The 18,857-nt window shown below is 50.2% G+C and overlaps 1 protein-coding gene across 6 annotated transcripts in view; it reads right to left on the bottom strand.

The window, feature by feature from the left end:
• The window catches only part of CLUAP1 (clusterin associated protein 1), a 366,633-nt gene that overhangs the window by 134,984 nt on the left and 212,792 nt on the right, over nucleotides 1-18,857 (bottom strand). The window lies entirely within an intron of this gene.

Below are 18,857 nucleotides of genomic sequence, written 5' to 3' on the forward strand. Positions count from 1 at the left end.
GATTTACTTTTCTTGAAAATGCTGTAAACTTTAGCACAAGTACTCCATAAACACACTTTTATACAGCACTTTTGTATCCACTTATGTATAGTAGAAACTATACATGAATTGCAGTGAAGGCAAATAAGCATGAGATGGAAAAAAAGTTGAAGAACAGAAATGAAAGTCTGGAAACAGATGGAGAGTGGACAAAGGTGGAGAATAAAGGAAGAAAGAAGGTGCCAGGAGGAGCAACAGCAGAGGCAGCAATGATGACAGTGATGATGCCAGGAGGAACAGAGGAGCAGAGGAGAGTGGGAGACAGAGTGGGAGCAGCAGGAGAAGGTACATGGAGTAAGCAGCAGAGGACAGCAGGAACACAACAGCAAGTCAGCCCACAGGGAGTGGTGTGGCAGGAACACAAGGAAGAGGCACTGAGAACAACTAGAGAGGAGCGGAGTTTGCAGATAAAGGCAACTTTAACTGGCAAAGGGACTGACAATGGGGAGGCAGACAGGATCAACAATGAACAGATATGATTTCCTAGAAAAGGCACTGTTTGAGATTTTGGAGGTGCAGGTGCAGTATCTCACCAGCCCGATTCCTTTCTTGAACCAAAAGACTTGGGAATTGACTTACTGGGATGGAAAAGGGTATGAGAACCTTCGGAAGAAATCTGCAGAGAAATGTGGGAAGGAGGAATTAAAAGGGATAAAACTCATAACAGAGAAAAGTCAAGAGAAAGCATGATTATAGTTTGAATGTACATGGATTTCCTAGAAGCAGAAGACACAGAAAGATGGATGGAAAAGTATGTCCAAAGGGCCATGTTCGTAGAGAAAGTAAGAATAAAGATGGTATCTGGATGGGGTCTGGGAGGGAACAACTAGTGTTACAAGTGGATGAGTGAAGCCCAGATGGGGTGCTGCTGATCAGTGATCCAGATCAGGGCACACTGGGTTTTTTTTTAATGTACCACAGGCAACCAAAATGGTGCAGCAAATGCAAAAAGGTGGGGCACCTCTCTGCACACTATCCCCTCACAGTGTGCTACAGATGTGAAGGGCACAGAGCAGCAGAGTAGCAGGAGTCCCTAAAATGCACAATTTTAAGGGAGAGGGACACTTGTATCCATAAGTGCCACAAAGCCTTTGCAAATATAGTCAGACCCACTAAGGAACACCAAAACTAGGTACAGGAGAGGAGGGGTTGGACACTGAGATAGAACTTGTAGAAGAAACCCCCCAGGAGGGTAAAACAGAGGAGGGGGGCAAAATTTCTGTGACTTAGGTAGTACAGCAAGAGATAAGAGACAGACTGGAAGGGAAGGTGGGAATAGCAAACAGCTCACACATGGTGGGGGGAGGAGAAAGAAGGCCCTCTACAGACAACAGAAGTGGAGATGGAGCAAGAAAAAGAACCAAAGAGGCAGGCTGGGAAAAGAAAGAAAACGCAGGGGGCTGAAGACCAGGAAGAAGAAACCTGATAATGAAGGAGGTGAGTCAGAGGAAGAGCCACTGACACCTCTGGGCTCCAATCCAGAGTGGAGACCAGAAGGTGGGAAGCAATGGGGAGGCAGGAATATGCAAGCCTTCCTAAATGCAAAACTGATCTGGCAGCTTACAAAGGTTATAGGAATGCGAGTGAGGGAAGGAGAGGGGTTGACCACTCTGAGCAGTAGCACAGACAGATCTTAAAAGGACAGGCACGCTCAGCAGAAAGCAAGCACAGCAAACCTTAAAGGGACAGGAGCGCTCATTTTAAAACAAGCACAAATGGCATTGACAATAGTTTTGCTTACCATCAGGAGTATCTTAACAAGGAAAAGATGGAAACAGATTGAACCAGCGTTGTACCCAGTAAAGACAGACATAATCTGCCTATAAGAAGACTGTGGTATACCGGGGAGAGGGATTTTAAACATTTTGAGAAAAAATGAAGATGGGGACCATCTTGTGGTCAGGGACAAATGAGAACAAGGCGGCAGGGGTAGCAATATTATTCAAGAACCCAAACCTGAGGGCAAAGGAGGTAGAAGTCAGCAGCGGCAGATTGCAGTGAACAATGTGCGGGCCGGGAGCAATCCGGGCCCTTTTGTGCACGTGGGCCGTGGCCAGCAGCCCGGGCACGCGGGGTCGGAGAAAACTGGCGGTGAGCTAGAATTAGTCACGGACGCTTAGTGGTTGATTTAAAGATTGTTTACTTACACCGAAGATGGTCGCGGTGTAGGCTGGACAGTTTTCCAGGCACAGCTCCGACTAAATCCTCGTTTGAGGACTACGACAAGCTCGGTTCTCTCCCACGGAGTTGTTGAAGCTCCGTGGGTCCGTCTCTTTTGCGCGCAGGGGAAGGGATACGTCTAGGAATCAATCGGCGATGGGGAGAAGCTAGAGGCTGATCAGACCTCTGTTGCCTGCTTGAAATGTGCTGGGTCCGATAGGCTCCGCAGCGCTTAGAGATCTTCACACAGCATGAAGTCTCCTCCTCCTGGTGTTCATGGAATCCTCCAACTTGGGCGGAAACCACTCAAGCCTTTTATACGGCTAGCAAGCCAATCACTAGCCGCCACGTGTGCATATTTTAGAACTAGGCAATAATGTGGCTTGAATTCTAATACAAATGGCGGGAACTCTTTGCAACAAGCATTTCTCAAATGCAAAGAAGAAATGCACACTGCAAAGAAAGCTACAAATTTGTCAGGAAAATAATTTAGCAGTGCCAAAGCACACACAAAACAAAAATCACAACTTTGGGTTGTGACAAACAATACTATCAGTCAGGGGAATGCAATTAGAAATTTTCAATATATATGCACCACCAGAGAGTGAGGAAAGGAATGTATTGCTATCATTCTACATAGGCACATGAAGACTTCATAATAGCAGGAGATTTCAATTATATAATCAAAGTGGGTGACCAAACAGGGGAAGGAGGAAAGAGCTTTAGACAGCTCATCCAGACTGTTGACAAATATAACTAAAGAAGAATTGCTAAGAGATGTGTGGGCAGGGGAGAAAGTTTTCACTAAAACAGACCCTAGTGGAAAGAAACAATCAAGAATTGACTTTGTGCCTGTATTAAAAGAAGTAGAAATAAAGAAGAAAAAAACCCATACATGTGGTTTTTAGTGATCATCAGATGCTGAAGGTAGAAATGAGTCTTGGTAAGAGCCCCATGAGAGGGAAGAGACTGTGGAAGTTAAATATACAGATGTTACAAGATAAAGAGATATGTCAAGCATACACGCAACAGTATGGAGGGTGGCAAACACTGAAGAAATATTTCGGGAGTACCAGAGAACAGTGAATGGTAATAAAAAGGAGGACAGGAGAATTCTTCAGGAAGGAAGGCTGAAGATGTGAGGGGAAAAGAACAGAATTGCTAAGAGAGCTGAAAAGAAAGATGCAGGAGCTGCTAAAGGAAGCTGCAGAAGGAAGACAGGTATCAGAAGAGCTAGAAGAAACAAGGCAAGAGTTAGAAACCTGGTTTAAAAGAAAGATGAGAGAGAAAATGTTCTTAGCACAAGCACCCTTCATGGGAGAAAATGAAGAGTGGTTCCAATATTTTTTGGCCAGAAGATGGCAAAAAGACAGCTTAAAGCAGTGAGGGAAGAAGTTGGTGCCTGGGTTGAAACACAGGAAGAGGTATTGGAGGCAATGAGAAGATTTATGAACAGCTACAACAGAAGAAGAAAACAGACAGGAAGAAGATGAAGGATTTCTTGGAAAAGACTGAAGAGAAAGTAGAGGAGGTGGACTTTTGACTTTTTAACTACTTTATTTCACAAAAGATCAGGTACAAAAAGCAAAAAACCATCAAACCACACCAAAGAGAAACCATTCCAGGACATTCAGAACATCACACCATGACAAACACCTTTTCAGTAGTACACATCGTGTCTAACATGCCATATAGCCCTCTAGAAATGAACAGTTCCACCTTTCCCTGTCCCATAGTACACGTGCAAAAACCTTCAGCATCTCACCCCGAGAAAAACAAGAGCAGCCTGGTGAGGGCCCAGGGCACGGCACAAGCTGGAAGCCACAGTCCGCCACTGCGCCTGCCTGGTCGCCCAGACCGGTCAAGACATCAGAGCGCGTATTTGAAACGGCTGTCCTCCAGGTGGCACAGCGCTCCCTCAAGGGCCCAGAGTGCCTCAAAGGCGGGCACCCCCCACCGGAGCACAGCGTGCTCAAACTCCAGCGAGAGGCGCGCCCGCACTAGGAGGCCAAAGAGCCACGGGGCATCATCTGAGCCGGTGCCAGCAAGCCGGTTGCGCCGGCTGTTCAGGACGGCCATCTTGGCTTGGCCCAGCAAGAAGTTGGCCAGGCAGATGGCGCCCCACTCGGCCGCCCGGTACGGGTAGAAGCACATGTAGGTGGTCTCCGAGAAACTCCTGCCTAGCGCTCGCAGTGGCAGCTCGAGGGTGGCAAAGAGCGGCCGCAGGCGGGGACAGTCCAGGAAGGCGTGAAAGAGACCCTCCTCCACGCCCCCAGGGCAGAAGGGGCAGGCTGTTGAGGCGGCTGGGTCAAAGTGGGACGCAAACGTGCCAGTGGCTAGGATGCCGTGCAGCAACTGCCACTGCAGGTCGCCAGTCTTCTTGGCAGTCGGTGGCTTATACAATGCGTGCCACGCCGGGTGGGCCGGTGGGGAAGCCGGTGGCCCCAGGCGCCATCGCCACGGTGCATCGGGGCGGCCCGCCAACACCTGAGCGTGGCGGACGCAAACCACCCAGGCATACAAGCTTCTACATGATAGAGAAGCAAAGGGACAACCTGTGTCACTATCGGGAGGCATGGGGAGCCTCAACAGAGTGCCCGGCCCACCGGCCAACTCCGCGGCCACAGCTGGGGTGACCGGCAGCGGAGGGAAAGCCTCGCTCACAACATCCGTGGCCTGCGGGATCTGGCGTGCCCGGAGATGTTTGTCCAAGGCAGCCGCCACTGCCAGGGGGAGGGTGGCGTGGATGTCACGCAGGAGATGAACCATGGTGCGGACGGAGCGCACGCCCAGCCGTGTGGCCAGCGCCTCAGGCAAGAGCCAGGCTGACCGAGCAGGGCCAAGGAGATGGTGCAGGCAGAGGACACGTGCCTGGATGAGAGTGGCTGTGAGGCTGGCAGAGGCCAGGTTCGGCACAGAGCACGACAGGGCTGAGTTGTGCACCAGAGGTTCCCTCAGCAGCTGCGGGAAACACAGGGTCCGGGCTCGAGGCTGGAGGCGAAAAGCAGCCTGCCAGGCTCGTACCACGCTGCGGTAAAAGGCCGGAAGCACCACCCAGTTCAGGAGCGTGGGGGTCAGCAGAAAGAGCTCCCGGTCAAAGCCAAAGGCGCCGACCCTCTGCAGGAACCGGCATGCCAATTGTTGCCAGGGCAGGTGCTCCTCGCTGTAAAGCAGTCACTGAAGGGCCTGCAGGCAGAAGGTCGCCACCCTGCTTGCCAGGTCAACCAGACCCTGGCCCCCCTCGGCGACAGGTAGGTGAAGAACGGCTCGCGGGAGCCAGTGGCGCCCATCCCAGAAGAAGTCTACCAGGTTGTGCTGGAGTCTCTCAAGTAGATCCGGTGGGGGGTCGAGCACGGCGCACTGGTGCCACAAGGTCGCTGCCGCCAGGTTGCTGATGACGAGGACGCGCCCCCGGTAGGAAAGGCTGGGCAGGCGCCAGTGCCACCACTGCAGGTGGGCCTCCACCCCCTCCTCGAGGTCGTCCCAGTTGCGCGCCATGAAGGTCGGTGGCCCCAGGAACACGCCCAAGATCTTGAGGCCCTCGCGGTGCCAGGTGAGGCCCCCCGGTAAATTCGGGGGGGGGGGGCGTGCCAGTCCATGCGCCAAGCAGCAAAGTATCGCTCTTGGCCCAGTTGATGTGGGCGGAGGAGGCGCGCTCATACGCATGCTGGCAATCTGCCAGGGCCCGCACGTCTTCCTGGGTGTTGAGGAAGACGGCGATGTCATCCGCATATGCCGACAACTGGAGAGGAGGGCCAGCGGAAAGGCCCGTGGCCAATGGCAGGGCCACACCACTCAGGCGGCGCCGCAGCGCGTGCAGCAGTGGCTCGATGGCCAGGGCGTAGAGCATGCCCGACAGCGGACACCTGTGACGAATGCCCCTGCGTGCGGGGAACGGAGCACAAAGCACACCGTTCACCTTGAGCAGGCTGGAAATGTCTTGGTACAAGACCCGGAGGGCCCTGGTGAAGAGGGGCCCAAAACCAAAGGCCTCCAGAGTCTGGAAGAGATAGGCGTGGCCCACCCGGTCAAAGGCCTTCTCCTGGTCTAGAGAGATGAGGCCGACGTCGAGGCCAAAGAGCTCGCTAGCTGTGAGTAGGTCATGCAGCAGGAACAGGTTGTCTTGAATGGTCCTGCCTGGAACGCAGTAGCTCTGCTTGGGCCCAGTAAGAGGCCATGACTGCGCGGAGGCGGGTGGCCAGCGTTTTGGTCAGAATCTTATAGCCCGCACACAGCAGGGAGACCGGCCGCCAGTTCTTAATGTAGCCAAGGTCTCCCTTCTTGGGCAGCAGGGTCAGCACTGCTCGGCGGCAACTGATCGTCAAGATCTTGTTGGCAAGGCTCTCCTGGAAAACGTGCAGGAGGCTGGGGCCGAGGAGAGGCCAGGTGGTCTTGTAAAACTCAGCAGGCAACCCATCAAGGCCTGGGGCTTTGCCGGAGGCGAGGCCAGCCGTGGCAGCTGCCAGCTCCTCCAGGGACAAGTCCCGCTCAAGCTCGTCCGCCTCCAGGGCATCGAGACACGGTAAGCCCGCGTGGAGCTCCCGTGTGGCCTCAGGGCACGATGGCTCAGCTGCGAACAGGTCACAATAGAAGGTGACGGCATGTTCGCGTATTTCGCCCGGCTCTGTAATTACCCGGCCCTCAGGAGTCTTGAGATGATCCAAGACTTTGCTCGCTGCCCTCTGCCACTCCAGGTTGAAAAAGAAGTGGGTTGGGGCGTCAGTTTCCACCAGCTCCTGGCAGCGGGCGCGGATCCTCACGCCGCAGGCTGCGCTCTCCGCCAAGTCGTGCAGGCATTTCCTGCAGAACCGGAGGCTCTCGCTTAGCGCTGCGTCGCTGCCAGCGGCAAACAGAGCAGCCTCGAGCTCCGCCACATCCTCCTCCAACTCTCGGATACGTCGGCGTGTCTCATTTGCGGCCAGCTGGATGTACTGCTGGCAAAAGGCTTGGATCTGTGCCTTGCCCATGTCCCACCACAGCTTCCAGGATTGGCTCAGTCTCACAGCCTCCCACCTCCCTCAAAAGTGGGCAAAGCAGTCCTGGAAAAAGTAGAGGAGGTGGAAGCAAAGAAGATGGAAGAAAAGATAAGCTTAAAGAAGCGGAGGAGCATTTAAAAACTTTTAAAAGAGGGATATCAACAGGAGCAAATGGACAGCCTATGGAATTATGAGAAGTTTTGGGCATGGGTAGGGAGGGATATGGTAGAAGTGTTCAAGGAAATAGAGGAAACAGGGGAGACAGGGAAAGCTTTTACAAGAGGTGTTGTGATTTTCAAGAAAGGGAAGGAACTCCTGAAAACTGGAGACTGATTACACTCCTTCATACGAATTATAAGTTAATGGCCAAGATGCTGGCTTTGAGAATGAGGAAAAACCTCAAGATGATAATACATGAAGACCAAGTATGAACAGTACCAGCTAAAAGAATCTCTGAATCAATTAAAGATACCATGTCCCACATCCAAGAGAGGAAAACAAACACAGTTATAGCAAACCTAGATTTAGAAAAAACATATGACAGAGTGGATCATGATTACATACTCAAGGTGCTAGGAAAAATGGGGTTCCCAGAGAAATTTATATGTTTTGGATAAATTTATTGTATAGAAAAGCAGAGAGTCAAGTCCAAATTAATGGGTAGCTAAGCAGGACCTTTAAAATCTATACAGGGGCGAGACAAGGGTGCTTCCTGTGACCAGTACTGTTTGTGTGTGGCATGGAACCATTAGCACAAAGAATAAGAAAATACAAGGTAAAGATACCTGTTAGGGTAGCTTGTCATATTTTATGCTTTAAAGTTGTACCTATTTATAAAGTGGTGAATTACAGTATTGTTTAAAGTTTACTTTTATATTCAGTCTTATAAATTCTGTATACCCTCACTATTATCTGAACTGTTCATTTTGCTGGTGTCTGCAATATCAGCTGGCCTTGCCTCTTGCAAGCAGCTTATGGCCTTGAGTTTGCTCGCATGATGTTTCTTTCCTTTTCTATCACTATGAGAAATTTTAATAACACAACATAGTAATAATTTTGTTACCAGTTCAAATTAACTGAACTTGGCACTAACCGGCTGAATCAGAGGGATGAAATGATTGGATATGTTAATGAAAGGTGATAAGGGAGACCAATGGACAATGCCCAAAGTCAGGCACTGGAAAAAGACCAAATTAAGAGGTGTGCTCATGATAGGTCTGTTGAACAAAGGGATAGGCTGACAGGATAACATATGGACAATATGTTGACTGAAGACAGACCAATCTGGAAGCAAGGAGTCAAAGGAGTAAAGTTAAAGCAAAGCATAAAAGGGGGCAGCAAGAAAGTTAAGTGTGTTGTTGTCATCATTGTCATCATAATTCCAGCTTTCAACACCTGTCTGCACCATCCCAGCCAACAACATATCCTTTGCTTCAGGAACTGAGTGGCTGTCTTTTCTGTTGAGCAAAGTAACATCTGGGATTGGGTGAGATTATTGTACTGAATGTTTTTTCTCTTTCTGAATACAGAAACTGCTAAGATAATACTTGTTGTACTAATAAAGTTAAACTTTGATTTTAGGACACTGAGTTGTCTGTTTTCATATTTTGCATTCCATTTAAGGGTTAACTGTGCTTTAACAATCCCTAAGCACTATGTGGTGGATAGTGGTGCTAAGTAGGGGTGTGCAAAGTGTGCCCTATTCGATTTGGATTCAGCCCGAATCAGGGACAGTGATCCGAATCAACGAATCAACCAAGAGCACATTATAATGATGCAGGCAACCTTTCCACAACAAACCAGAACTTCTTGATTCTGATGAAATACAGAATGCAGAGTTGTTAGGTCAAAATAGCCAAACAAAGATTAAGACAGAGTTCAGACCAAAAAGAGCAATAGGTCTAACCACCTGTGCTCCTCTGGAATCCACATGGTCTCTCTGTTCCTCTTTCTCTGTCTTTTTTCTGCCATTTGCTGTATTAAAAAATTAACAAATATGTCATCCCAACTGGTTACTCTTTGCCATAGCTGTTAAAAGTTAATCTCTGCTTGCTGGGGCTTCTGTTCTCTTCATCCAGGTTTTCACCCCTTGACTGTACAGCCACATTTCATTCTGGGTGGCCCATTTCATAGTAAGCTGGAAGCTACACACACTTTCTTGTGCATCGTGCTCCCCTAGTCCAAGATGAAAGTTAATTTACACAACCCTAATGCACAGCAAAACATAGGAATGTGGAAAAACTGAATCATGTCATGATTGAAGCACATTTCCTGCTTTGAGCAGGAGGTTGGACTACATGACCTCTTGAGGTCCCTTCCAATGCTAATTTCCTAAGATTCTATGATCATAAAAATATCCCAAACAATCCCACATCACTCATAGCAATATATTATGGCATAAAAATCTGACTCTTGATCTTGCAAATATAGGTACTTTCTGCCAGGCATCCAGTTTTGGCCTAGCTTTGTGTAAGTATGCATGTGTGTGCGCATAGCAGATGGAAGAGAGAAAGAGTTGTATATCTCTTCCATCACCCATATAATGAACATGAACTTCAGTCTGTTCACAGAGGGGAATGAAGCAACTGTTTCCTCCCTGCTCCCCTGGGGGGAACAAAATGTCCAGAGCGAGATGGGTAAAGGCAGGCAGATGCAAGTCCACAGCTCTGTCCCTTCTCTTGCCTACAAACTTTCCAGAGCTTGCTGAACATGCACTGCTCAGGGAGGCAGCTGGTCTCTCTTCAGCAGGTTACTACATAGTGCTCCCCTTGCAGAATTGGAGTTGTACACTGCCCCTTGCTATAAGCTATGCCAAAATGATCCAATCTAGTCTAGGAATGATCTTAAGATTCCTTAAGATCCTCCACCCTAAGTCCCCATTATGCGGCTAGGCTGGTATTACGCTGTGTTGCCATGCACCGCTTTGGACTCCCATGCACCACTTCAGGCCACATGGGAGCAGCTGGAGCAACTGGCGTAGCTCCTGCCCAACCCAGCCGCAAGCCAGGGACTTAGGGTCCGGTAGAAGCTGCTCCAAGGTCAGCCAAGAGGCTCAGCCTCCCATGTGGTGAGGCCCAAAGCAGTGTGTGGGAACACAGGGCGGCATGGTGTTAGCAGTGCCCACACCCCTACCTGGCCTTGGCCAGCAGAGCCTGAATAACCTGTGGCTCCTGGCCCTCTCCTCACTGCACCACACCCCCTGCCCGCAGGAAGAACCATACCTGAGCTTCGACTCTCCAACCCTGGGCTGTCTGGTGTGTAAACAGCCTCGGGGTCAGATCTGTGTGCAGACAGCCTCATGGGGTAGAAGCCTGGCCAGGATCTCAGCATCCCTGGCGTTGGAGCATACACTGGGGGCTGAGGGACTGGGCAATGTGGACTGGGAAAGGGAGTGGCTACAACACAGGGAAGGGAGAAGAATGAGAGGCTCTGAAAGCCAGGGCAGCTGCGGGCTGGATACAGTTCTCCTTCAGAGAAGCAGCCACAGGCTGGGCAGAATCATTTGGAGGGCTGGATCTGGCCTGCAGGCCATATTTTGCCCACCAACTGGCTATGCTCACCAATAAGCACAATGCTTGACAGCAGGCTTGTCATAACATCATACTCAGTAACAGAAAATAACATTTAATGCTACAAAGGAGGTTTTGAGTCTTAGTCTCAAGTAGGGAAAATGTACTGCTCTGTTGACTTCAATGCAGGTAGTTGCCCCCATTTTTCTGTTTCCTGACATTTATGAATTTAAGATCTCTACAGTTGTATTGCAGACAGGCATTTTTGGAATCCTTTTAAAATACAGCCGGCTTTAACTTTGTATTTTCTCATCACTGAAAAATATAAATAAGAGGAGAAAGTACCCCACAGGAAACCTGATGAGACACATAAAAAAAGTCAGCTCCTGAGGTGTGACTGCGTGAACAAACAGCTGAAGAATTAATTTATCTCTTTGTACTATTTTCAGGGAGCTTCTAGGCCTCAGTTGATATTTTTACTATGCTGAGTGTCATTCTCCCTGACCAATACCACCTTTATAAAAATCTAATCTGTCTTGATATCTTTGGGCTTTTCTTAGCTCTGCCACATCCTTCTTTTTAAAAAAATGCAATCATATACTACTGGAATCAGAAATAGCAAGGGAAAAAAACCCCTCAAGTGTGTTAATAAGTACTGGGCATGTTTAAAGCATTTGCACCCTTGCAACTCTGATCATGAAAGAAAGAGTTTTGTGATTTTTAAAATTCTAGCTCTGAAGGTTACCTGCTGTTCAGCTATAGTAGATCATTTTGTTAATTGGTTGGACCTAACCAGTTGAAGTAGATTTGTGTTGCTTGATATTTCCCTTGAAATTAACTGCTGTAATATACTGACATTGGTTTATTGGTGCTATTGCCTAAGATGTTACAACGTTCAGGATTCGTGTAGATTGTGAGAAGCAGAAAAAGCACAAGGAGAGATCACCTAAGGTATCTATCAATTAAGTATGGCTATTTAAATTTGGAGCACTCTCTCTCAAATTATACAAGCATACACTGGATACAGTTGGCTATTCATTAATTTACTAATTTGGGCTTAATTAACTACCATTTTTACCCACAGCTAGAAGGGCAGCTGTATCACTAGGACATTTTCATTCCTGAATTAGAACACAGAGACAAATTGGAAGGGACTTCCTGTTACCAAATCCAGTCCTCTGCTATCATAGGCACCATCTCATATAGTCCCTTTCATAAACTTACTGAGCTCCATTTTAGAAGTTAAATTTTTGCTCCCATTACTTTTATCGGAAGGCTGTTCCAGAATCTTGCTTTAATGGTTAGGAACTTTCAGCTAATTTCTTGCCTAAATTTATCCATGGCTAATTTATACTCATTTGTTTTGGTAGAGGTGTAACTGCAAATTCTGGAACCCTAGGGAAAACTTGGCAAGGTGGGCAGGGAAAGCATTATTTTGTTGCATTAGGAGCAGCCCTCTGCCCACCCTGACCATAGGAGACCAGCTGGAGAAGCCCCACACTGCCCAGCTGTAGGAGTCTGCTGCCAGGACACAGCAGGAGCAGCCCCACACTGCTCGACCACTGGAGAGTTAACTGCCCCAGGGATTCAAAGACCCTTGTTGTTCCAGTTGTGTCTCTGCGCCCAGCTCCTATGGGTGGGTCTGGGCAGCAAGCCTGCTCTAGTTTGGCTTCTAGGGCTGGGTGGCACAGGGCTGTTCTTGCTGTGTCCTGGCACACAGCACCTACAACCAGGCAGCATGGGGCTTCTCCAGCTCAGCTCTATGGACTGAGGAGGCAGGGCTGCTCCAGATGTGGCAAAGACTCTTGAGAAGGGGGCATCATTCTGGTGCTCCCTCTAAGCTGGCACCCAGGGCTTGTGCCTCTCTTGCCTCACCTAGTAACGTATTTTGGTGCCAAAACTGAAATAGCCCCTCCCCCAGTGTGTCTAGAGAGCATTCATATTTCCTCTCAGCCTTCTTTTTTGCTAAACTAAGCAAGTCAAGCTCTGTTTGTCCTCTTTTAAAAGTTCTTCATTCATTTGATCATCCTAGTAATACTTCTCTGCACATGTTCCAGGTCAAAATCAACTTTCTTGAACAAAGGTGACCAGAAATATATACTGTATTCTAGGTGAGGTCTCACCAGCGCACAGTACAATGGCATTAATACTTCCTTATCTCCACTTCCCTACGCATAATACTTCCCTATGCATACTTCAATCTTATTGCTCTTCTCGTGGATGTACTGTAGTCATCCTGTGTTTGACAACTACATCCATGTCCTTCTCTTTCTGAGTCATTTCACAGAATCATAAAAAATGAGGGTTGGAAGATACCTCAGGAGGTCATCTAGTCCAACCCTATGCTCAAAGCAAGACTGTCCCCAAACTAAATTATTCCAGCCAAGGCTTTGTCTAACTGGGTCTTAAAAACCTTCAAGGATGGAAAGCCCACAACCTCTGTGGATAACCTGTTCCAATGTTTTACTACCCTCCTAGTGAGAAAATTCTTCCTAATATCTAATGTAAACTTCTCATTTTACAACTTGAGACCATTGCTCCTTGTTCTGTCATCTGGCACTACTGAGAACAGTCTAGCTCCATCCTCTTCCGAACCACCCTTCAGGTAGTTGAAGGCTGCTATTAAATCACCTGTCTTCTCTTCTCTAGACTAAATAAGCCCAGTTCCTTCAGTTTCTCCTCAGAAGTCATGTCCCCCAGCCCGCTCGCCATTTTCACTGCCTTCTGCTGGACTCTCTCCAATCTGTCTCTACATCCTTTCGGGGGAGGGGGGGAGCCCAAAACTGAACACAGTACTCCAGATGTGGCCACACCAGTGCTAAACAGAGGAAAACAATCACTTCCCTTGACTTACTAGCAACACTCCTACCAATGCAGCCTAGTGTGCCATTAGCCTTCTTGGCAACAAGGGCACACTGTTGGCTCATACTCAGCTTACCGTCCACTGTAACCCCCAGGTCCTTTTCTGCAGGGCTGCTGCCCAGCCAGTCAGCCCCCAGCCTGTACCAGTGTATGGGATTCTTCTGTCGTAAGTGCAGGACTTTGCACTTGTCCTTAGTGAACCTCAGGAGATTTATTTTGGTTCAATCCTCCAATTGTCTAGGTCTCTCTGAAACCTAGCCCTACCCTCCAGCATATCTACTACTCCCCCCAGTTTGGTGTCATCTGCAAACTGGCTGAGGGAGCACTCTATGCCATCTTCCAGGCTGTTGATGAAGATACTGAGCAAAACTGGCCCAAGGACCAACCCCTGGGGCACTCCACTTGATACCAGCTGCCAACTAGACATCGAGCCATTGATTACTACCCTCCGAGCCTGATGCTCCAGCCAGTTTTCTATCCACCTTCCAGCCCATGCTTCCTTAGCTTGCCTGCGAGAATGTTGTGGGAGACCATAATCAGAAGCCTTGCCAAAAATCAAGGTACACCACAGCCACTGGTCTCCACACATGCGCAGAGCCAATCATCTCATCATAGAAGGCAATCAGGTTGGGCAGGCATGACTTGCCTTTGGTGAATCTATGCTGGCTGTTCCTAATCACCTTCTTCTCCTCCAAGTACTTACAAAAGGATTTCTTGAAGATCTGCTCCATGATTTTTCCAGAGACTGAGGTGACACTGACTGGTCTGTAGTTCCCTGGATCCTCCTTTTTAAGAAAGGGAAATATGGGCATTATGTTTGCCCTTTTCCAATCATTTAGGACCTCTCCTGATCAACATGAGTTTTTAAAGATGATGGCCAGTGACTCTGCGGTCACATCAGCCAACTCTCTCAGCACCCTCCGGGGCATCCCATCTAGATCCATGGACTTGTATATGTCCACCTTTTCTAAACAGTCACTAACCTGTTCTTTCACCACACTTGGCTGCTCCCCTCCTCCACGTTGTGCTGCCCAGTGCAGCAGTCTGAGAGCTGACCTTGCCTGTGAAGACTGAGGTAAAAAAGGCACTGACTACTTCAACCATTTCCACATCTTCTGTCACTAGGTTACCCCCCCCATTTAGTAAGGGACCCACACGTCCCCCAGCCTTCCTCTTGTTGTTGAGATACTTGTAGAAATCCTTCTTGTTACCCTTAATGGCCCTTGCTAGCTGTAACTCCAATTGCACTTTGGCCTTCCTGACTTCATCCCTGCATGCCCAAGCAATACTTTTATACTCCTCCCTTGTTGTTTGTCCAAGTTTCCATTTCTTTTAAGCTTCCTTTTTGTGATTTGGTTTACTGAAGAGTTTCCTGCTAAGCCAAACTGGTCTTTTGCCATACTTGCTAGACTTTCTGCACGTCGGGATGGTTTGTTCCTGCACTCTCAGTAAGGCTTCTTTAAAGTACAGCCAGCTTTCCTGGATCCCTCTCCCCTTCAGAGTGGCATCCCAGGTGATCCTGTCCATGAGGTTACCTTCCGTGAGCAAGTTGAAGTCTGCTTTTCTGAAGTCTAAGGTCCTTACTCTGCTGCTCTCCATCCTTCCTTTCTTCAGGATCCTGAACTCAGTCATCTCATGGTCACTGCTGCCCAAGCTGCCATCCACTACTACATTCCCCACCAATTCTTCTCTGTTTGTGAGCAGCAGGTCAAGAAGAGCACAGCCCCTAATTGGCCGCTCCAGCACTTGCACGAGGAAGAGTCCCCAACACTCTCCAAAAACTTATCAGATTGCCTGCACACTCCTGTACAGGCAGTCCTCTGACTTACAACACAATGGGTTCCTGAAAACCGCATCCTAAGTCAAAACCTCATAACTCAGAACCAATTTTCCCATAGGAACAATGTTATACAAGGGAAATCGGTTTCTTATGACGCTCAACACAGCTGCCTTTAGCTGGTAAGTCTGTTGTGGTGGGAGGGATGGGGGAAGAAAGGGGCATGGGGGGACTGATCAATGCCCCCACAGCAAGGGAGGGATTGGGGCTAGGGACTGGAACAGGGGCTGGGGCAAAAGCTGCCCAGCCAAGGCAGAGGACTGCGGGGAGGGGGTGGGGTGGGGTGGCTCCCACCACTGTGCGCCATCTGTCTGGGAGCGGCTCATCCGGTGGCTTTCACTGCAGCTCCCACCACTGGTCGGGGGGGGGGGGGGGGGAGGATGGGCGCATGTGCCCCCAGATCTGCATCGGGCTGCACTCCAGGCAGGCAGTGGAAGGTGCTGGGAGCAGAGAGTATGCCCTCCTGCACTCGCCCAGATAGATTTTGCCATTTTGCAGTGAGTTCCCTGCAGGCTGGCAGAGTTCCACCCTGCAGGGAGCTGGGAGGCAGCAGGAGGAGGGCGGTGTTGTGTCTTATTGGGTTTTCCTACTACCGTCCCTTTAGGGGCAAAGCCCTCATGTGCAGCACTGCAGGGCTCAGTTGCTTGTGGCAGTTTTGCAGCACTGGGGACTCCATGTGCTCTGCCATGAGGAGCCAGGGGCTTTCTCGGTTCCTCTCCCTCCACAGGACTGGACTGTGTCAAGTCAGAGGCAAAGCAAGTATAAGTTCTGCATACATGTACTGAGGGCAATTGTTAAGGTCCACCCGGGATATGATTCCAGAGAATTATAATGATAAATAACTGTTAGTTCAATACAGGAGTGCCCAGAGTGTTGTTGCTGAACTCACAATATATCAGGTGGTAAGGCAGGTTGCGCCACATGCATGGACATGCAGAGCACCTCCAGAAGTTAAGTAGGGGATAGGGGGATTGAGGCCCCTGTAGGGAGGGAGCTGGGCTGGGCTGGGGTGCTACCCAGATGGGTGGGGCTTGGGGCCCAGGGCTCAATGTGCAGCTGCAGGGCCCCAGCAGAGAGCAGGATTGGGCCACAGGTGGCTTGTCCAGGGGAGGGTGAAGGACACTCCCCGCTGCTGCGTGCACTCCCAGGGGGCAGGGTGGACCTGCGCACCCCAGATCTGTGTGCAGGGCAGGTGCAGGCTGCAGGTGTGGGCTCCAGACCTGCTTCCCTCCCCTGAGGACACTACAGTCCAGCAGGCATGAGCGGGCAAGGCTGGGCTGCAGAGGCCCTGGGGGAGGGAAGCAGGGCAGGAGCGCGCAGGGCCAAAGCTGCACTGGGATGTGCTCTGGGTGGGCAGCAGGGGATATGGGGGGGCTATAGCAAATTTTAGGGAGGCTGCAGCCCCCCCATAGCTCCTGCTCCACCGCTGCAGTGCCTCTGGATAAGTGGTGCACAGTAGTGGGAGCTGCCCTGGCCTCCCCGCGCCTCCCAGATGAACAGCAGCTTAGTCCCACGCGCCCCCACCCTGCCCCGGCAAGGGCAAGCGGTGGCAGGGCATGGCGGGGGAGTGCCCCTGGATTGGGGCGGGTGGCGGAGCAGGAGTTATTGGGAGGGCTGCAGTCTCTCTAAAATTCACCGTAGCTCCCCCATTGCCCCTGCTGCCCACCCAGAGTGCAGTCCGGTGCAGCTCTGGCCCCACCCGCTCTTGCCCTGTTTCCCTCCCCTGGGGCCTGCACAGCCCAGCCGCACCCAGTCATGCCCACTGGGCTGCAGAGGCCCCAGGGGAGGGAAGCAGGGCAGGAGCCCGCAGCCGTAGCCTGCACCTGCCCCCTGGGAGTGCGCGCAGCAATGGGGAGCAGCCCTCCCCTTCCCCCTCCCCTGGACGAGTCACCTGCAGCCCCATCCAGCTCCCTGCTGGGGCCCTATAGCTGTGCATTGTGGCCCAGGCCCTAAGCCCCACCCTACTGGGTAGCAGCTCTAGCCCAGCTGCCTCCCTCCCTCCCAGGGCCTCAATCCCCCTCTGCCCTACTTATCTTCTGGAGCTGCTCTGCAGGCAGCCTGAGGCCACATGCATTTCCATACACGTGGCTCTTCCTGTTTCACCGCCTTCCTCCCACTGCCTCCCAGCTCCCCACAGGCTGGAACTCTGCCAGCCTGCAGCGAGCTCACTGCAAAATGGCAAAATTCATGAGTTTCTCTTGTAAAATGAGAAATCTGTGTTTGCCTCTGGTAAAAGGTAAAATCCACAGTTTACTTTGTTTTTCCGTAGGAAACAGAAAACCCGGATCCCTGCTTATGAGCTCCTGAACCCCTGTTAATCTTGCAAGCAACAGATCAGGCCATCAAATGTTCCCAGGTAACTCTCTCCTGCAGGCGAGTGCCAGAAAACTAACCCCTGCTAGCCTCAGCCTTGGGGTTTATGTGCCCAGGGCCCTGGCTCCTTCCAATCAGCTGACTGTCCAGGTGCCAGCTAATTCCCTCATTAGCCTGCTGCCCAGGCAACCTGCAGCTGTGGAGCTCTGCCTCAGTTCACAGGGCTCTCTAGCTAAGCTGGTTCTGTTCTTACCAGAGTAGGATTGCCTTAACACCCTAGACACCATCCATGACAGTGCTCCAGTCATGTGAGCCCCACCAAATCTCTGTTATTACAATCGCATCATAGTTCCATGACAGTTCCGATTCTTCCTGCTTGCTTCCCAGGCCCCATTCATTCCTGTACAGGCGCCTGAGGTATCTAGCCAATTGCCCTGATTTCTCAGGAAGAATGAGAACGCCTCCCCTGTTGCCCTCTTTTGTTTGCTCTTCCTTGAGGTCACCAACTCCCCCACTTACCTCAGGCCTTTGGTCCACCCCCGGGTGAACCTAATTTAAAGCCCTCTTCACTAGGTTAGCTCATCATTTCTAACTGATGAGCTCCCAATTTATAACAGAAGATTTGCTTATTTGTCTATTCTTGTATTTTGTACTTATGAATTTCATTCCTTTTATAGTCCTTAGATTATCCAGTTCTTTTTGTATATCCTATCTTCCATATCAATGAGGCCCCGTAATTTTGTGTTATCAGCAAATTTCATATAGACAAGCCCCACCCAAATGGCTGGATATAGACTTGGCAGTCGAGTGAGTGGCAGCAGCAGTGTGAAAGCTAACACAGCTATTGCATTTGCAAAGGAGGACAAGTAAGTAGCACATTGACTTGTGATTAGCTACTGCGCAGCAGTGCTTGTGTAGATGCCTGACTGGGAGCAAACGGGCTTCCAGTCACACAGCCAGCAGGCGGTGGGAGATTGCTCCGTACCCCCAGGAGCTGCCTACAACTGGCACAGGCTCTGCTGCTGGAGCCCAGGCAGGGAATATGCCCTGGCAGCAGGAAGCTCCCAGCCCCCTGCTCCAAGATTGCAATCTCGGAGCAGGGGCTGGGAGATCTTTATCAGGATAAGGATCTCTCAGCCCCCACTCCTTGATCGTGGAGAG

Source organism: Alligator mississippiensis, chromosome 13 (genome assembly GCF_030867095.1).
Source record: "Alligator mississippiensis isolate rAllMis1 chromosome 13, rAllMis1, whole genome shotgun sequence".
Lineage (NCBI taxonomy): Eukaryota > Metazoa > Chordata > Crocodylia > Alligatoridae > Alligator > Alligator mississippiensis.